This window comes from Hemibagrus wyckioides, linkage group LG17, assembly GCF_019097595.1.
Source record: "Hemibagrus wyckioides isolate EC202008001 linkage group LG17, SWU_Hwy_1.0, whole genome shotgun sequence".
In the NCBI taxonomy this organism is placed as follows: domain Eukaryota; kingdom Metazoa; phylum Chordata; class Actinopteri; order Siluriformes; family Bagridae; genus Hemibagrus; species Hemibagrus wyckioides.
Window position 1 is genome coordinate 11,432,308 of NC_080726.1, and position 19,233 is coordinate 11,451,540.

The window sequence follows — 19,233 nt, forward strand, 5'->3', positions numbered from 1 at the left end:
GGTTACCAAATAAATTTAGATTCCAGTCAAACTGGCTTGAGGAGCTGCAGTTCTGATATCTCTATCTGGAGATCCCTTCATCTGAAGCAAAGTTCTTTTATGTGAGTCACCTCCTGAGGTCAGTGCATTGGCTTCCATTGGACCAAATGAAAAACTCTTAAAGCCCTATAGGTCCATGCCTTGCAGGTCTCATGGAGCTTTATAGCTTTGCACCACAATATCCTTATACCTTGGTTCAGAACACACCTCTGTGTCTTGGGAACCTCACCTGTGTTTCTGTAGGATCTGAGCATGCTTCTGGTGAGACGCTCAGTGTTTCAGTATCTTGGCTATTCAGTGTTAGAATGATCTTTCTTCTACTATCCAAACAGTTCTTTGTGTAGTTGTGTAAATATTTACCTCAGAACATAATTAGCATAAGACATTGCTGATATGTAAACGATTTCTGTTAATTTGTATTTAATTTGTATTAATTGTTTATGCACTTATTTAGGCTTGGTTGTAAGCACTTGCTTCACTTACTGACCAGACCACTTAGCTTCTGACTTGTTCTTCACATCTTGATTGATCCAATCATAAATGGACAGCCAAGCAGAGATGGATGACCGCTTGTGATCACATTTTGCCACTTGCAATGTTGCCAAATCTACCAACCTGATGCTGCTTCAATACCAAAAACCCAAAGTTCTAGCCGATACCAAATGAAAATTCTAACACATTCTTTAAATTTTCCACTAGATGTCATATCCTAATTAAATTGTCGAGTGCTCAGATCAGTTGAAAGCTATGTTCACACTGCTATCTGGGTGTGTGCGGGATTTTGTGCAGCTTTTAGTTATCCTGTCATGTTTTGTGTTCTTTAAAGGATCACATACCACAACCAGAGGGAAGTTAAAACCGAACATGAGTCGCATATATAATTTTAGTTAGTGCATATAGCACATGCTGACGAAAAAATCTTTAAAATATCAGTCCCTCTGAAACCTAGAGCTCTAATGAACTTGATCACTCGAAAAGTAAATGTGTGATCAAATATTAATATACTGTATATTAAGTGCTTCTTTTTTCTTTCTTTCGCACTGTTGTATAAAGATTTATTTTGAGCGAGTTCTGTCTATTTGTCCACGTGTACAAAAATGTCATCACACACCATAAATATATACTGACAAATTATAAACCTGCTAAATCCTGTTTAAAGCCCAGCTTCAAGACCGTTATTTCTATAAATTACTTGTAATATTCAAAGTATGTTGAAACCGAGGTGCTATAATAGTCTTTTGTTTCTCAATATATTGTTATAAAATGAATTGGAATTAAGAAAAAAAAACAATAAATATAAAGAAGATTGTGTATAAAATATAAGAAAATTTAATATCTCAGTTTTTGTTTTGCCTTAAGCCAAAGAATCCAGGATTTAAAAGAATTTTGACAGTAATACCATATTAAGGATTTATCTAAAATGTCAAATCGACCCGTAGCTGTTCTCTTGCCTGAGTACCAAAGGTGATATCTTTCAGCCAAACATGAGGCTTCGAGGCTTAGAGTGTTTGCTCTCACTTCATTTTTAGGACAGAAATATAATAACTAGATGAAAATTCATAATAGAAATTATTGCTTTTCAAAGTGCTTGGACTCTTGTGTTTTATTACTTTTTCTTAATATGGCTGAATATACAGGAATAGCAAACAATTCCCTAACAAGTAATGAATATAATTACCTAAGAATATCTCAAAGCTCAGTTCATCGTAAACCCTCATCACACCCCAGCTACAGCAGCAGCTTTACACCGGCACACTCGGTGAATCAGACACACTAGTCTGATGCTATTTCAACAGCAGTGTGAGTCTTATGTGTGTCTTTGCATGTGTCACATACTTGAGCCTCACTACTCTTGCCCTGTGGGGCTACATAAAAATTAATGTTAGCGATGCTAAGCTGATTTGAAAGCTGACTTTATACAGTTCTGAAGCGATGCTTTAGCCAAAGGCTGGTGACACCACTTGTCAGCTTGTGTTAAGAGGATGGGGTGTTGAGTGTTGTCACTTCATCATGACAGACAAGAGGTTGTTATCTCCGGTGCCTTCTAACAGCGAGCTGCAGCTCAGGTCAAGCACATGGGAACCTTTGAATGGCAAAAAAAATTAACAGACTGCATCTTGAGTAGCATATTTAAGAATCTGTTCTTTCTTAATTAACAGTGGGAATACTTCTCTAAACGAATTAAAATGACACCGGTAAAAATGTACATGTAGGTTCAACACACACTAAAACACAAGTCAGAATCACACAATCAGTACCTCTTAGAGTCATTTTAGTTATTAAAATTAGTCACCTAAAAATGATATATTTTTATACGTTGTTGTTGTTGTTGTTGTTTTTCGGCTCCCTGTTAGGGTCTCCACAGCCGATCATCAGATCTACATATTTGCTTTAGGCACAGGATTTACGCCAGACACCCTTCCTGACACAACCCTCTCATTTTATCCAGGCTTGGGACTAGCACTGAGAGTTAACCGCCTCAATGGATGAGTTAGTTCCTTGCCTGTGGCAGTGAGAGCATGGGATCCTGACACTGGACCACCAGGGACAAAAAATAATATATTTTTATATAATGAGTGACTTTATATGTATTACATTTGCTAAAGTTTTCATTTATATCATAATCAAGAAATTATATCTATGGGAATGGTCAAGTGTGTGCCTCAGATAAACATACTTATGCCAAGTACATAAGTTGTTATAGATCTGTATGTGTCTTCTGTGCAGCAGAACTTTTGTTAGCATTTAAACCCAATCTGATTCAACAGAAATGTCAAAACTTTCAAAAGACGTTTCTTATTAAATGTACCTAGTAAACAATACACATCCAAGTGGAAGAAATAACTCAAGCAAATCCACAAAAACTACCATATCTCTGGTTTGTGTATTTCTTGTACAAGATCTTATTCAGCACTTGATGAGCTGAAAACGGAAAATAGTATTCCTGGATTTTCCGTTTTTTTTCTGGATATGTGTTTCTTTATATTGTTACGTGTTTCTTTATATGTGTTTATATGTAGAGATCTACCTGATTTATTAGTTTTAGCTTCAATCTCAGTTACCTCACAAAACTTTAAAGGATTAAAAAATCGGCAGTTAATAAATAAATACATTTCAGTGAGCACTGTTTTATATCATATCCTTGATTAATTATATGCAGCTTAATTTTGTCACTTACAGATGATCTTGTTTAAATGGGATTGATTCGAAAGTGCAAATAAGAAGATATCTTGTCTGTTTCACACAGGAGGTGCAGTACATTGTATTTCTGTCAGACTTATTATGCATGAGATCTGCCTTTTCCTCCTGCTAATCAACATGTGAAGTGACAAAACAAGTAGAGCTTTAATAAAGTGTCTCATCACCTTCCCTGTAATATCTAACTTGATGAAGAACTACAGCTAAATCAAAGCCTGTGCTTTGGTAAGAAAGAAAGAGAGAGAGAGAGAGAGAGAGAGAGAGAGAGAGAGAGAGAAAGAGAAAGAGAGAGAGACAGAGAGAATTTACAGATAATCAGGTGATTTTATAACTCCTTAAAACATTGTCGTCATCAAATGAGCCCTACATAGCATTCAAGTTCAAGATTATTTGTCATATGTACAGATGTCAGTCACAGTTTATACAATGAAATGCTTAGGTGAGGCTCAGGCAAACTATAGCAATATAATTTAAACAAAAAAAAAGAGCTTAAGTAAGAAGAAAAGAATGAAGAATAGTAATAGTATACGGTATAGAATATGTGTGCAAATCTGTTTATGTATTAGCATACTGAGTTTAAAAACAGATGCTCATTGTAAATCAAAGGTGTGCAAAATATACAAGTGAGGTGCAAAACAGTACTGATTGTGTAGTCTCAGAATGTTAGCAACAATATGTTATGTATAGAGTCATTTTGCAGCGTGTGATGCAGTGTGTGTGTGATGCTAGGAAAACCAGGGCTGTAGCGTTTAAAATTATGTACAAGATCAGAAATATATCAGTGTGTGCGCATTCAAAGAGGAGAAAAAATTATATAAAATTGATTTTGTTGTCTTGTAAGATGTGATATTTCTCACTGGTTATATTGTGCTTTGTACAACAGTTAGTTCTGGTCCACTAATCTGATTGGTTGGGCATCATTCCGAGAGCGTTTTTGTTTAGTGTAACCACACTGGGATGTTTCACTGTGTCTATCACTATGCTTGTCTTTGTTCTTCATATAAAATTCTGCTTCCTAGTCCGAAATGGTTACTATAGTAGAGTTATAGTAGAGTCATCAGCGAACATGACCAACCATAATTTTTCAGAATGTAACTTTTGACTTTAAAATATAAAAAGCTTGATGATGAAGATGAAAAGAAGCAGCATTTATTCAGAAGAAAAAGAAACCTTTATTATTGCCACACATGCCAGCTTTGGGAGTTGGTGTCAGAGCCCTGGAGTAGAGACAGTTACAAGCTTTGCTCAAGGACCATACAGTGGCAGCTTAGCTGTGCTGGGGCTCAAAGCCCAAGCTTCTGATCAACATCCAAGAGCATTAACCACTTCAGATCAGGAAGAAAGGACAGAAATTTCACCACAAGCATCTTTAACAGAAATGTAATGTGAGTTAGCTAGCCAGCTAGTCAACATGCTATAAAGTGTGGCTTGAGTATAATAATACGTTTTATTTTATTATCCTCTGCTCAAGGACGCTTTCCATTCCAAGCTAACAGACATAAGGGAGAACGCTAATAAACAACACTAAATGAAAAACAGATAATAAACAAAAGTGGCAAACTGAAACTAAAACAGATCAATAGAGGCAGACAAGGACGAGAATGAAAACAGAGATGGAGACTAAGACAAACAAAAGAGGTACAATATCAATATTTCAACTGCTAAGGGAAGAGCCAAAGTACTGAAGGAATAAATGTCACTTAAAAGTTGAAATGGAGGTAATATTTCGGGGGTTCTAGGGGAGTGAATTCCAAAGTTTTGGATCGATGACTGCAAACGATCTACCACCCGTGGAGGAGAAGCAGAAGCATGGTGCAGTGAGGACCACTTCTTCAGGATCTGTTTCTGCGAGCAGAGCAAAAGTAAACTCTTTTTTTATGTCTGAAATGTCACTTGCATGATATTAATTTCTTGTTTATAGATCTGTATAAAATCAATATCACACTAGCAAACATACGGTTATACTGAATGTTGTGTCAATGTTCATTATAACCTCACTCAAGCTCATGTGATATAGCTAATTACTTCCTAGTTACATTTGCAGTTACAGCATTTAGCAGATTTACATTTACATTTCTGGCATTTGGCAGACACCCTTATCCAGAGCAAAGTGCTTTGAAGTCTCCATCAATGAATAAAATAACACTGGTTCAATAGGTTACAGACTTAGGATACCATCAGCCTAAAAAATCTTTTTTTATACAACAATACCTAAAACAAACAGGGAGCTTGTTTAAGTGTTTCAGGAAGAGGAAGGGGTTGGTGCCAGAACAGAGAAGAGTCTAGATGTATACCTACCTCTTACCCTGAGAGATGGTGGGACCAGTCGAGCAGTGCTAGTAGATCTGAGGTAGCGAGGTGCAGTGCAAGGAGTAATAAGATTTTTGAGGTAAGATGGTGCTGGTCCATTCTTGGCTTTGAAGGCAAGCATCAATGTTTTGAATCTGACATGTGCAGCTACCGGAAGCCAGTGGAGAGAATGCAGCAGTGGGGAGGTGTGGAGGAACTTAGGCAGGTTGAAAACAAGTCTCAACGCTCCATTTTGGATCAACAGCATATAAGCAGATGCTCTTGCACAGAATGACTTTGTAGTCTATTTCAAAAAAAAGTTCTAACCTCTTTACAACCCCTAATCTAAACTGTTTCTAAGAGTCAAGAGGCTTTTATTATCATTTCAACCACATATAGCTGATACATTGAAACAATGTTCCTGCAGAACCCTGGTGCTACATAAAGACATATACATAAAGACTAAGGGCTAAAAACTAAAATTAACCTATTCACATAAAGTGTATGTTTGCCATCCTGTGTAGAGACCAAGACAAAAGACGGTACAAGATGAGTGACGGTGCAAAGAGACAATACAACACACTACAAGACAGATACATAACATAGTCTCGACCAGTATACACTCTGACTCTGGAATAGTTTTTAGGAGTTATCTCTGCACTTATGAGACTTAATTTTCATTTTATTGCTGATATCTTGGAGTTTTGAAAATTTATTTATATATACAGTACTGTGCAAAAAGTATTGGGGACATTCAACGAAATGCAGTGGCAGGCCATGCATTTCACATCTAGGCCTTCACTGGTGTCCTTCCTGAATTAATCCACCTCTACACCATCATTATGATGCCACGGCAATAGACACTTATCAACCGTTAAATAGCAAAGTTAAAAAGAAATTGGGCTACAGTATTTCACACCTCACAAGGAATAGTCAATTTTATTACAGTTTTTTGTTAGTTTTTGTCTGATATGTGTTACACCAATCAGCCATAATATTATGAGCAGTGACAGGTGAAGTGAATAAGACTGATGATCTCCTCATCATGGCACCTGTTAGTGGGTGGGATATATTAGGCAGCAAGTGAACATTTTGTCCTCAAAGTTGATGTGTTAGAAGCAGGAAAAATGGACAAGCATAAGAATTTGAGGGAGTTTGACAAAGGGCCAAATTGTGATGGCTAGACAATTGGATCAGAGCATCTCCAAAACTGCAGCTCTTGTGGGGTGTTCCCGGTCTGCAGTGGTCAGTATCTATCAAAAGTGGTCCAAGGAAGGAACAGCGGTGAATCGGCGACAGGGTCATGGACGGCCAAGGCTCATTGATGCACGTGGGGAGTGAAGGCTGGACCGTGTGATCTGATCCAACAGAGTTACTGTTGCTTAAATTGCTGAAGAAGTTAAAGCTGGTTCTGATAGAAAGGTGTCAGAATACACAGTGCATGATGGGTCAGGGCTGTTTTGGTAGCAAAAGAGGGATGAACACATATTAGGCAAGTGGTCATATGTTATGCATGTACATAAATAAAGATTTTTATTTTTTACTGACATCCACTTTTGCACAGTACTATATATATATGACTTCTCTTGAGACTGACAGTTCTTCCCAACTCTCATTATGAACAATCCTGTATCTAACTTGGTTATTTTACCAAGTCCATATTTGATTTCTGCTAGTCTCTGTGCTTTATGCAGTAAAAAAAACACACACACACACACTTTAAGTGGCCGATGAAAATGCAGTATGTGATGATTGTAGAGGAGTGGGTGAGAGAGCGAGACAGACCGCTGTTAATATATCAGCTGATGTCCTGAAATAACACTGATAACCTTTTTTAAGTAATTGAGAGGGAGTAAATCCCCTGCTACGTGAATCTTGAGACAGGTGGTGATTATCTGAGCATGGGCTTTGTCTACACTTTTCAATGGGAAAGTCAAACGCTTGTCCTTTAATTGCGATGTTCATTGTTTTACTCTCAAATTGCCCATGAGGTTAAAACCTGACACCGTTGCAACCTAATGCTGGTATGGCAGTTTAAATAGCAGGAAGCTTAAGCAAAGGGTACATCCTAAATAGCTTCCATTAGGACACTACCTGGGTTGTAGTAAGCCTAAGGTAGTATTCTAAATGTAGTGCACTTGTATATGTAGGGAGTTCAGAGAGGTTTAGTTCATTTAGTTGTTGTAAGATGAATAGTGTCCACAAAAAATGTTCACAACACAATTCAGTTATAGAAATAACTCACTCATGAAATGTGTGATACTCTGACTTATCTGATGGAATTGATCTAATCTCTCTGAGAAATGCGCCTGGTATGAACGCTTAGGCTGGCAATGTTGGTGTATTCTCTCACTTTTCAGTAAGCTTCTGTTGAGAGATCTAGAGGTTTAGAAGTGATTACAAACCCAAACATCACAAGGAGCCTGGAGTCTATCCCAAAGGACTCACGCCACAAGGTGGGGGACACCTTGGGTGGGGTACTAACTGATATTAATGAGCCATAATGAGCTGTACTGCTTCCATATTTGGGGTGGTGACAGAAGGTTGCCACCCAATTTGTATGTAAGAGATGCAAACAAAAGAGAGGCAAATCCTTACTATTTCAGCTTGAATTGGGGTGGAAAGACAAGTTAAGCCAATGGTAATTTCCATGTTTTAAACTAAACCTTTGAACGCATGTCTTTGGCCTGGGGGCTGGAAATGCATGAAGCACAGGGAGAACATGTCAACTCTTTACAAGCAGGGTGGAAGTAGGAATCAAACCCCCCAACCCTGGAGGTGCGAGGCTAACCACTAAGCCGCCATGTCCCCTGAAGCAGTTATTATATATGTAAATGAAGAGATAAAATGCAGATCAATAAAACGCATTAGAATAACAGTGTTAACTTCGCCGACTGTCCATAATGAGCTGTACTGCTCCTGTAATTGGGTCAGAGATGGTCAAAAGGTTGCCACCCTCTGTGGTATGTAATCCTCATTACTTCAGTATGAATTGGGGTGGAAATACAAGTTAAGTCAATGATCATTTCGCTGTTTAAATATGATTTCAATATGTTAAAATGAATAAAATATAGGTTTTTAAAAATACAAACCTAACAGAATTAACAGGATAAGGACTAACATTTTAAATGAACGAGTTTACATTTCAAAAAATGACACTGAGTTGCCTTACCCTTTAACTTTCTAAACCCCCATTACACATCAGCAGATCCAGGGGAATCCATACTCTTGTAACTACATATCTTTTCTATTAGTTTCACCGTTGTGTTGATGAATAATTTATAAGAGTTACTAATTGCTATCCTTTAGATAAGATAAATATCTGAATATTAAGTTTAGTGGCTTAAGAGTTTCTGCAGTATTGCATCAGAACTTATTCACATAGTGGAAACCCAAACCCCAACAGAGCTGCTTGATAGTGAATCCTGGTAGAACACTAAAAGTGCCGTCAGTCTCAACAATCCTTTTAATCTCTCATCAATCATGTGGAAGTGGTGCAGGGGCCCCTGATGCTATTACTGTCTCGGAGAAAATTGCTATTCGTGTGAGGAGACAAGCCTGCAATTGGCAGTGAAAAGTAGCCATGGTTCAGTAGGGGAAATGACAAGCTTGAGTGAGCAATCACAGAAACAAATCACTCAGCAAGTGAAACACAAGCCCTGTAAGTAAACAAATGAGAAAATTATGCTGTCTCACTAATTACCAGATGTGGTTAGGGCTATCTAATGGATGTGTCTGTGCATGACTTGAGATTCATGAGTGCTTTTGCCATTTTGTGGCATCTTTGACTCAGTTATCCAGATGTGAAATGCTGGATGGCTTCGACTGGATGCTTTGAGTAATTGTGTGCATGCATATGAGCTTCTGCTCTTCAGGTCATCAGCATTCAAAAAAAGTCAACATTTAGGAGCATGCTGTAATTTAATTATTGCTAATTTACGCGGACATATATTTAGCCATGGATAAAACAAACTTTGGTCAAACTATTTAGTTACCATTGGTCAGTGGGTTAAACAACAAAACGAACAATTATGATTTGTTAATAGTCATAAAATAATTCATATTAGTTAAAAGATCTTGAGAAGTGAATAAAAAAATAGTATCCTTCTATGAAATTGAAATGTATCCGATTTTTCTGTTCACAGAAAACAAAACAAAACAAGATAGATTCTAAATTTATTCTGATATCATTTATTCTAATCAAGTTGTAACACATACACTCTGTCTTTACTGGCATCTCATAACAACTAACACATGCTCTTATCCCTAATCGGAGTCTCTGTGCATTTACTGTCATTATTACTATTATAGTATCGAGTAATAGTGTTAAAAAGCACTACAGTGTAAAAAAGGTGTTAAAAGAAACACTATGAAACTGAATTAAATTACACTTTATAATGAGATCGAGATACAGTACACTTAAACAAGAGCCAAAAGTGAATTGAATACACATGCATGTTTATATAGAATGTTCTGCTGTAGTCCAGCTGTAATAAAGCAAACATCTGCAGCAGTAAAAGTGCAGTTTCCTCTTAATGTGTAATTACGCAGTTGAAAAATGAGACGTATAAACTGACAAATTTTGTTTTAGATTATATAACTTTAGAAAGCAGTTCTTTGTTTCTTCCTTCACGCTAATCATAGTCAAAAAGAAGACATAATAGATTACTACTACTACTACTACTACTAATAATAATAATAATAATAATAATAATAATATCAGGCTTAGAAATACTAGATCGAAATAAAATGATATTGTGACTTTGATTATTCTTTCGATGTTATAATAAGTAAGTTCACTATGAGCACTGAATGTATTTTGGATTTGGATAGAGGACAATAATATGTGTTGAGACAATCATATCATCCTACACATAACAACCTATCGTATCCCTCACGCTACTCATTAGATTTCCAATTAAAATTGGATATTAAAGATTAATCTTGGCTCAGTAAAAGTTTCCGGTGAAATCTATTTTGTACCAGTGGAAAATGTCCTCCTTTTCCCAATGAGTTTTACAATGATTAAGTTTGATTATCTCATTAATGAATAGAGTGAGGGAGAGACAATACAGGCAAGCCAACACTAATTAAGTGTTTTATGGTGCATGTAATGTAGGTCTCTTAACGCACCTTGTCTAAAAATAAGATACATCAGGCTCGTATTCAGCAGAAAGCCAATGAAACATATCAAGTAGCCCAAAACAAATGAGTAATGAAGTAATGATCTTTCTTTAGGAGACATGTATTGGTGTAATACTAATTTAGTTATGAAATATGAAGTAACCACAAGGTTATTAAATGCCTTTCCCACTCATACTTTTTGCACTTATCCTTCAAACTACCAGGATTGCATATTTTAAAATGCAAGTAAATGAAATATGAATTAACCACAAGGTTATTAAATGCCTTTGCTTATGTGTTTTTTAAAAAATTGTGCAGTCCCGGGTGATTCTGAGTAAATGAATCCTGGTCAAATTATAAATCTGACACTGGATCACTGGACACAAAGTGTAAATGCATCTAAATTGGGATGCCAGTCCATCTCAGGATATGCACATGCACATATACAGACAATTCAGAGTAGCTAATTCACCAATGGGAATGTTTTGGAAGGAAACTAGAGAACCAGGATGAAACTCATTGGAGAAGCAGAGAACATTCAGCATTCTGCACAGTAAGGAGTCTGAGCTTAGGATCAAACCAGGAACTGTGTAGCTGGGAGATGACAACACTCCCCACTGCACCACCATGCCACCCACAAGTTCTGACAGAAAATAAATTCAAGAAGAATTTCAAATTTTGTATTATTATGGAAGCAATTCATCACATGGGATGATAACATATTTGGTGGTGTGGTGAAAGAGCATCAGAAAATATTACCTTCAGCAGGTGTGGAAAATCATTCAAATTTGAGTTATATCCCTGTGGGCCTAACATGATTTCATTTTTTTTTTTTTTCATTTTACTCACGTCAAAAGCAACAAATTGTGTCTCAGCACAAAGCCCAGGTTTTTTTTTTTTTTTGGATGAACTCGAGTGGCTTGTTTAAAACAATTACTGTATCTCATTTGAGCAGTTCTTTCCTAATCTGGGTTTCCATGGGGATGCTGTTTCAGTGTGGTTAAGTAGACTGATACAGTGCAACTGTTATTACTTCACTCTCCTGAAAACCTTTCTCAAAGGCCCAATCACAAAAACATGATCACAGACGAGTAGCACAGCAGGGTGCCCTCAGTAGAACATTCAGATACTGCCTTCAACTGACCAGGCAGCGCCGCTACTGTCTGAATTTCTGTCCACTAGAACCTTAATCTTGGGGAAAAAAAAAAAAAAAAGCAAAAACTTTTATATTGCCTGTGTGTGTGTGTGTGTGTGTGTTTCGCTCTGGACTGATCCAAGTAAAGCTAAGGCTTTCTGACAGCATCATGTGGAGTAAAGAGCAGGATACATGTAAGGCACTGTTCTACTGGCATCTACATGACTGTCAAAGCTGGAAGGATACTGCTCTTAAGTTAAAGTTAAGTTAAAAATCAGCTTGTCATGACGGATAAGGTTGAACACTGTCTATCGTACCTTGCCTACTTTATGATAGCCGCATTCCTTGTGTGTGCGGTCAAATATATTTATAACATGAGATCGCGGAAAAGCTTTCCTATTTGCACTTATCCTTCAAACTGGCGGCATTACATATAACAAAATGCAAGTTAGCTCGGTCAGACAGTGAAACCGCTGCTGTAGAACGGCTAAAAATTGTGGTACTGATTTCCAAGCTTGAGGACACTGAGAAGTTTAGTTATTTTCAGTTTAGAAATATTAAAAATTTAAATGTTATACCCAGTTAAAATATAGTTTTTTGTCCATTCAGAGATGGACAGATCAGTATTCTGGATTATTTCCATGTTTTTTAATTTAGCAGGCAAGGTTGAATCAGCTGCTGATTGAGCAGAAAGAATATAAAAATCCCACTCCCAGACTTGCAGACTTTTGCACAGCACCCCCCCCCATCCCCCCCCCCCCCCTTTTATATGTATGTTTAAATCGACTCATTTCAGATCTAAGATAAAAACATTTCTATCCTGACGGGAGAGCTCTCTCTCCCTCCACAGTACATGACCTCAATGAATGGTTTGAAGAGGATAAAAATGATATAAATCATATGCACCAGAGCGGACTATATGAGAGATTTTGGAGCAAGGTCTTAGAAAGCAGTCTCTAGCACCACCATCAAAACATCAGTTAAGCGATTATGGTTCAGACGTGCGTCGTGCATCTTTGCAGGTTCAGAAACGTGTAGAATTTGTGTCAACATACAGTGAAGCATCCTGAATGCATAAGATGTTCATGCATGTTTGTTAATCAAATGACCCCATACCTGTCTATTGTTTCGAATATTGCCTAGCTAATATGTTTTGTTTGCATTAGCGTTTTTTAATGAAAGCAATAACCTTCACCTGCATCCATCTACCCACCTTATTGACATTCCCTATGCATGTCCCAAGCCTGTATTAACATACATAAGTGTGCTTACAAGCTAATCACACTTTGGGATTAAATTACAATACATATTGGCAAAATAAACCACGCAAATTTGGGAATATTGATTTCACAATCAGTCTTTAGCAATGGATTAATGATGCTTTTTGTATCAGAATTTTTATTTATTCATGCAAATGAGGCTTTGTCTATTTCATCTATAAGCACACTTCATCTATAAGCACACATTTGCATGCTTAATAAAACTCATAAGCTAATCTTTGGATGATGTTCAAATTAAAAACACTCTTGAGAAAAACTTTTATAGACAGATTGTTGGAATATGATATTTTTTTTTACTTTTAAATCAAGAAAATACCATGCTTTGCTATAAACATTTGTGTTAATGCAGTACAAAATCTAACACAATGCCATAACTCTTTGAGAAATTCCAATGCAATAAGCTTCTAAATATAGATTCATGTAATTCTGAACAAAGAAAAAAATAATAATTGTTCAAAACTTGTTCAAAAACAGATGCTATTTAAAGTGAATGTCACATATAAAGTGTACGAAAGAAACTGACATATACTGTACGTCGTGATAATGTGTAACTTTATCTTTAACATACTTCAACTTGCTGATCTACAGCAAGACATGAGTGGGAGGATTTAATACTTTCTTCAAAGCAGCTTTAAACGCCCAGAAAATGTGCTGATTGCTAGTGGACAAAATGAGTGAAATAAACTGCTGAGGTTTCTATTATTATGTTTTATTATGATCTAAGCTTATAAGTACAAATTTCCCAAAAGCGTGAACATGCTGTGATTAAAATAATCATAGCATAAAATAATCACCTAGCACATCTGAGCTTTTACTGCATCATAGGCTATTCTTTGTTTACCCCATGTCATCACACTATATTAATTGAAATCATAATCATAATGCACTAGACAATACAACATATAGCTGCTGATATGGTTTGGAGCATAACTGAGATTTCACTAAGCCAGACTGCATGCATATGGTAAGCCTATATGATTCTACATTACACAAAGGAGATCTTCGACTGTATTTCTTTCATTACACATCCTGGCTGTATGCATCATTCATTACAGTGGGAAGGCTAAAGTAAATTTGCAGCACATTTCTTTCTCATTCACTCTTTCACACTGCCTGGTTTTATTAATCACAGATAGTCAGGCTTCCCAGGCTCTCCTGTGCGCTAGGGTGTGTAGACGCACATGTGAGTGTCCTGATAATAAGCCTGAACTCGTCTTCCTGTTGCCTGTGTCAACCGAGGGGCTCCGAATCCCATGGCGACACCCATCACAATCCCAGCTCAGGCCCGACTGTTTTCCATTTGAAAGAATATTTAACTTTTCATTCATCTATTCACTGCCACTGAGAACCCTAAGCCTCGCCCAGATTAGCTGCCCGTGGATAATACAGAGAATTGAAGGCACACACATACCACCTCCTGGCCTCTGCCTTGTTCTCAGGGTTACCGAACACACTTGGTGGGATAGGGATCCTTGAACATTCTTTATGCCTTGTGGAGAAGCAAGGAAGTGGAGAAAGCGCTTGACCCAGGCATGAGTTTCATGGCAGACCTCATTTAAATGCCATGACCCCGACAAAGAAAATGTCAGGTGGGACAACATGAAGGTTCTGTCTCTGCCTAATCTTCAAACTTCTGGTGTCAAAGGTTTCAGCATGGGCTGCAGAAAAACACAACCTGAGATTTCCTCTGTAAACTCAGTCAAGTATAATTCCTAGAAGATGATCTCAGATGGAGCTGAGGGAGAAATTAGGCAGTTCAGGTGCTTGATCTGTAAGCCAAACTAAATTACTCAGTCAAACATGAGCAGAGTAAGGTTGTTATTAACAGTTCTTTAAATTGGTGCTGTATTTCTGAAAGGTTATCGAGCAATGTGTCTAATAATCAACTTATTCCTGCTAAAATGGTTTACTTTGTATATCTCAATTATACTCTATTTATACACAATTCACACAATTCTGAATGACAAGCCCTGTAGGCGAAAAACACACCACCAGAAAGCTGATGAGGCTGTAACAATTTTTACAACAATATGTTTATATTAGTTATTCATTCCATGTTGTTTTATTGCATAGCCACATTTGCATTTCCATGCCATTTTCCAAAACAAAAAGAACATTTAATAGAGTGATTGTAATCCTCGCATTTATGGATGCACTTCATACTGTACATTACAATTTATAATAAAAAGACAGCTTATAAACATGTTCGTATCTCTGCTTAGAACTGTTAGGCAAATGCCTTTTATTCTGTTTGCAGAAATCATAGGCAGACATTTTAGTTGTGTCCCAAGCTGAGTGTAACTGTATCAACCAGTACCCTGTGTTAAATAGTTTAATATCATAGTGTTGTGTTCGTGATTGCTCAGAAGCTGTTGATTAATTTTTCTATAGCAGCTTGGCTCATAACAACAGACACTGAACAGATCAGCCAAGGGAAATAACAGCAGTTGAACAGAAACATTGTAAAAGCTGTGAAGAAAAAGCCAGAAACAACAGTCATGGCAGGGGTGAAAGTATCATAATCCAATGTTTGAAAAAGACCTTGAGAACAGCAGTATAGAGACCATAGAACATGATGTAAACCACTCATCCCCAATAAGGATAAGAAAGCCAGATTCAAATTTGCAAAGAAAAATTCAGGGACCAAGATTAACCTCTATCAAAGTGATGAAAAGTTCAAAGTGTGGAGAAAGAAAAGATCTACTAATGATCTAAAACATACAGTCTCATTGGTCAAGAATGGGTTTGCATGACAATTTCTTGAACAGCTTACAAATCTTTCATGATGACGGTAACGGCAGAAATCTCTTGAAACATTCGGTGTGACAATTAACAGAGAAATGCACCTAATGACCCAATGCAAGATAATGACCCCAAAATCACACCCCCAACACAACAAAGGACTTCATCAGGGGGGAAAAGTGGAAGGATTTAGACAGGCCAAGTCAATCACCAGACTCAGTTGAGCAGCATTTCATCACCTGAAGAGGAGACTGAAGGGGTAAACCCTTCCAAAATAAACAACAACTGAAAGAAGCTGCTGTAAAAACATCACAGAAGACGAATGCAAAGGTTTAGTGATGTCACTGGGCTGATGCACTTAATGAATGCACTCGAGTTATATGCAACCGAATATTATTTACTTTAAGGCTATACTATACATTTGCTCACTTAATCTGCCATGGTGCCATGTTTAAGTTGTTAAACACATCTAGATGCAAATATTAAGAAATGAAAGCTGAAATTTGTCTATTGATGTTTTGATCTGAGACCCAAATGTCTTTAGTGTATAGCAAAAATAAACATAACTGACTTAGGTGTTCAAATACTATGAAGGGGACTGTATACAGTCAAAAATTAAGCAAAGACTTAATAATCATAGTATACCACCAAATATTCAAATACGTTCAAATACTATGGAGGTGACTGTATATGGCTGCAATAGAAATGGCATAATCCTCCTCTCTGTTGAATTATGTGAACAAACACCCATAGAATGTGCTTTCAGATACCACACACTGTTTTTTTGCTACTGACCTCTTTGTTTAATGGACAGAAAACTGCTTCTCACTGTTCTGAAAGACTATCAAAGTTTGTTTTGTTTGGATGTTCCATGAGTGCTGAAAAGCTAGCTAGCAGAAAAACGTTGTTTTTCTAGCATTATAGTATTGCGGAATAATATTGCTATGAACAAAAGTGCTTACTAGGCCTTGAGGTTGCTTGTATTTTAAGGCAGGGCATTTAGCTAAGATCAGAAATGATTTGTTCTGTACAGGAAATTTACAGCATGTGGGAAAGTGGAGAAATCCAGTTTAGTCTGACCAGCAGCCAAAATACAGGCTGATCTGGTCAATCTGGTAGACCATGTTTATTTATACACATTTCCTTATTTTAAATGATGATATTTATCAGGGATTTTAGCTTACACCTGGCTTGTACTTACCCTAAAGGTGAATAGAGTCTATCTTAACACATCTTAATTAAGGTAGAACATATAGCTATGTACATTATCTTAATGTAGTTAACATATAGAAAAAAAGTCTTTAACACTTATTACATTCATTAAAACGTATAAATCAGAATCAGTGAGTATTTAGGAATTCATTCATGCATGTTCCTGTAACTGCTTTATCCAGTTGTGGTTGTGGTGGATCCAGAGGCCAGAATACACCATCCATGGGCCACCAGTCCATCTCTGGGCACTTTGCTCTAGGCAATTTAGAGTAGCCAATCCACATACCAGCATGATTTTTGGGAGTCGGGTGGAAACCGGAAAACTGAGGCAGACATGCAGAGAATGTGTAAAACTTCACACAGACAGTAACCTGAGCTCAGGATTGAACTGGTGACCCCGAGGCTGTGAGCCAGCAACACTACCTACTGCTCCACCATACTCAACAACAACAATGTTGAATATATTTTTTACTGCAATACAACATATGACATAAAACCTTTAGAGTTATCTCTGCAGAATATATTTGATCTTGTACCGTGATGAATGGGTATGAATTATGTAGTGTATAGGAAATAATATGAGTTGGTTGTAGGAGGCTCCATGCTGGATGTCACTAAGGGTCAGGGTTCTCAAAGAGAGAATTGTCAAGCATGGCCCAGGGGGTCTAGGCTTTTCTAGTTTTTGTCACAGTGGTGGAAATCACAACCTACTATTAACCACTACTACTAAGGTATAGCAGATAGTATATAAGTGTACTATACTACAATAATTATAAATGATGCATTCAAAGAGCAATGTCAATTATAATTTTCATAAAACGGGCTTAGAATAACTAGCTAAAATATTAAATATTTAGCATGTAAACAAAATTTATTTACATGTGGACCCTGACTGTAAAAAGTTTGCCAACTTTACATTGCCAGAGGCGTTGCTAGATTCAGGACGCAGCCAGAGCGCATTGTCTCCGTGTTGTGTAGCTTGCGTTGGGGTTAGACCTGATACTGAATGGTACATAGTCGCATTGTGTAGCTACATTTTTGACTCCATCCAAAAGCCGCACGGTGTGTTTCAATAGTACGCCGCCTATGGTTGAAGCGTAGGCGCGTATACTATTAAAACCAGTGAAACCAAGGCTTTCTTCACCCCGGCGCCCGACACGACACACACTCCCCCCACACGCTCTCCCACATGGTACGCGCCAGCTCTGACTTGCACGGGAACGCTGTGTAGTCGCTTTTCGGCTTTCCCCGCTGCCTCTCCCGGCTCTCTGTATCCTGCAAGCGCGGATAACGCAGCGGTAGCTGGACCACCCCACTGTTTCAGGTCTTTAAAGGCTTTTTGTTTGTTTGTTTGTTTTATTGTTGTGCTACGGTGTTACACTGCTGTATGCTACTAATACTGCAGGTCCGTTCCGCGCGCGCCGTCCATCCCCTCTAGACTCTCTCTCTCTCTCTCTCTCTCTCCTCCGAAATGATGCCGCTGCGCACTGGACGTTTCACCTCGTGTTAATTCTCTCATGGGAGACGACGTGCGAGTGATAAGTCCAACGCACCTTGCACTTCTTACTTCATCTGCCCAGAGAAAAAAGAAAATAGAGAAAGAGAGTGATTTCCACAGCGCTACGGCTTAAACGCGGATCAGCCTACAGAATGGTGAGCTCCCATTTTCTTTCCCTGAAAGTGCGTGATGCTGCAAATACACACGAAGCGTTATGCAGCTGAATCTATTAGTGCTTTTTATACTGCTTATGCCTAGGCCATGACATTAGCCTGCTTATTTGACTGGTAAAGTTAGTAGCTATAAGAGAACACACCTTGTGAGAAAAAGGGCTTACTGCACTCCCAGTCTAACCATCGCATTAGAACTGAGCTTGTTATGATGGGCTGCAGCTCGATCCGAACACAATCTGATGGATAAAAGTTGCTTCCGCAGCCCTTTATTTTGTTCTTCATAATTATTCTGTCTGATTATTTAAGCTGTACGGTTAGCCCAAAGGGCCACGCTTGGATGTGCTTAGGACTGCGCGTTTACCGCCTACACGGCAATTTAAGCGAGGCTCACATTAAAAAATTCACCTTACTGTGCGTAACGGCGCGTCCGGCTTTAAAAGGCATCAGAGAGAATGGTCGCGTGTCTTATTTGTGTTAAAGCGTACAGCTCATTCCTCATTTCCCATTTCATTTCCCGTGCCTTACTGTTAAACCGCTGCAGTG

The 19,233-nt window shown here is 37.8% G+C and overlaps 1 protein-coding gene across 8 annotated transcripts in view; it reads left to right on the plus strand.

Annotated features, from left to right (window-relative positions):
- Positions 1 to 18,213: 18,213 nt before the first annotated feature.
- Positions 18,214 to 19,233, plus strand: part of tenm4 (teneurin transmembrane protein 4) — a 192,408-nt gene continuing 191,388 nt past the window's right edge. For 4 of the 8 annotated variants that reach the window (XM_058413627.1, XM_058413626.1, XM_058413628.1 and 1 more), the window contains exon 1: positions 18,215 to 18,672. The gene's annotated coding sequence lies outside the window, so the exon portion shown is untranslated. Of the gene's footprint in view, positions 18,673 to 19,233 lie in introns of all 8 variants that reach the window. The other 4 variants (XM_058413631.1, XM_058413624.1, XM_058413630.1 and 1 more) reach the window with 2 other exon arrangements.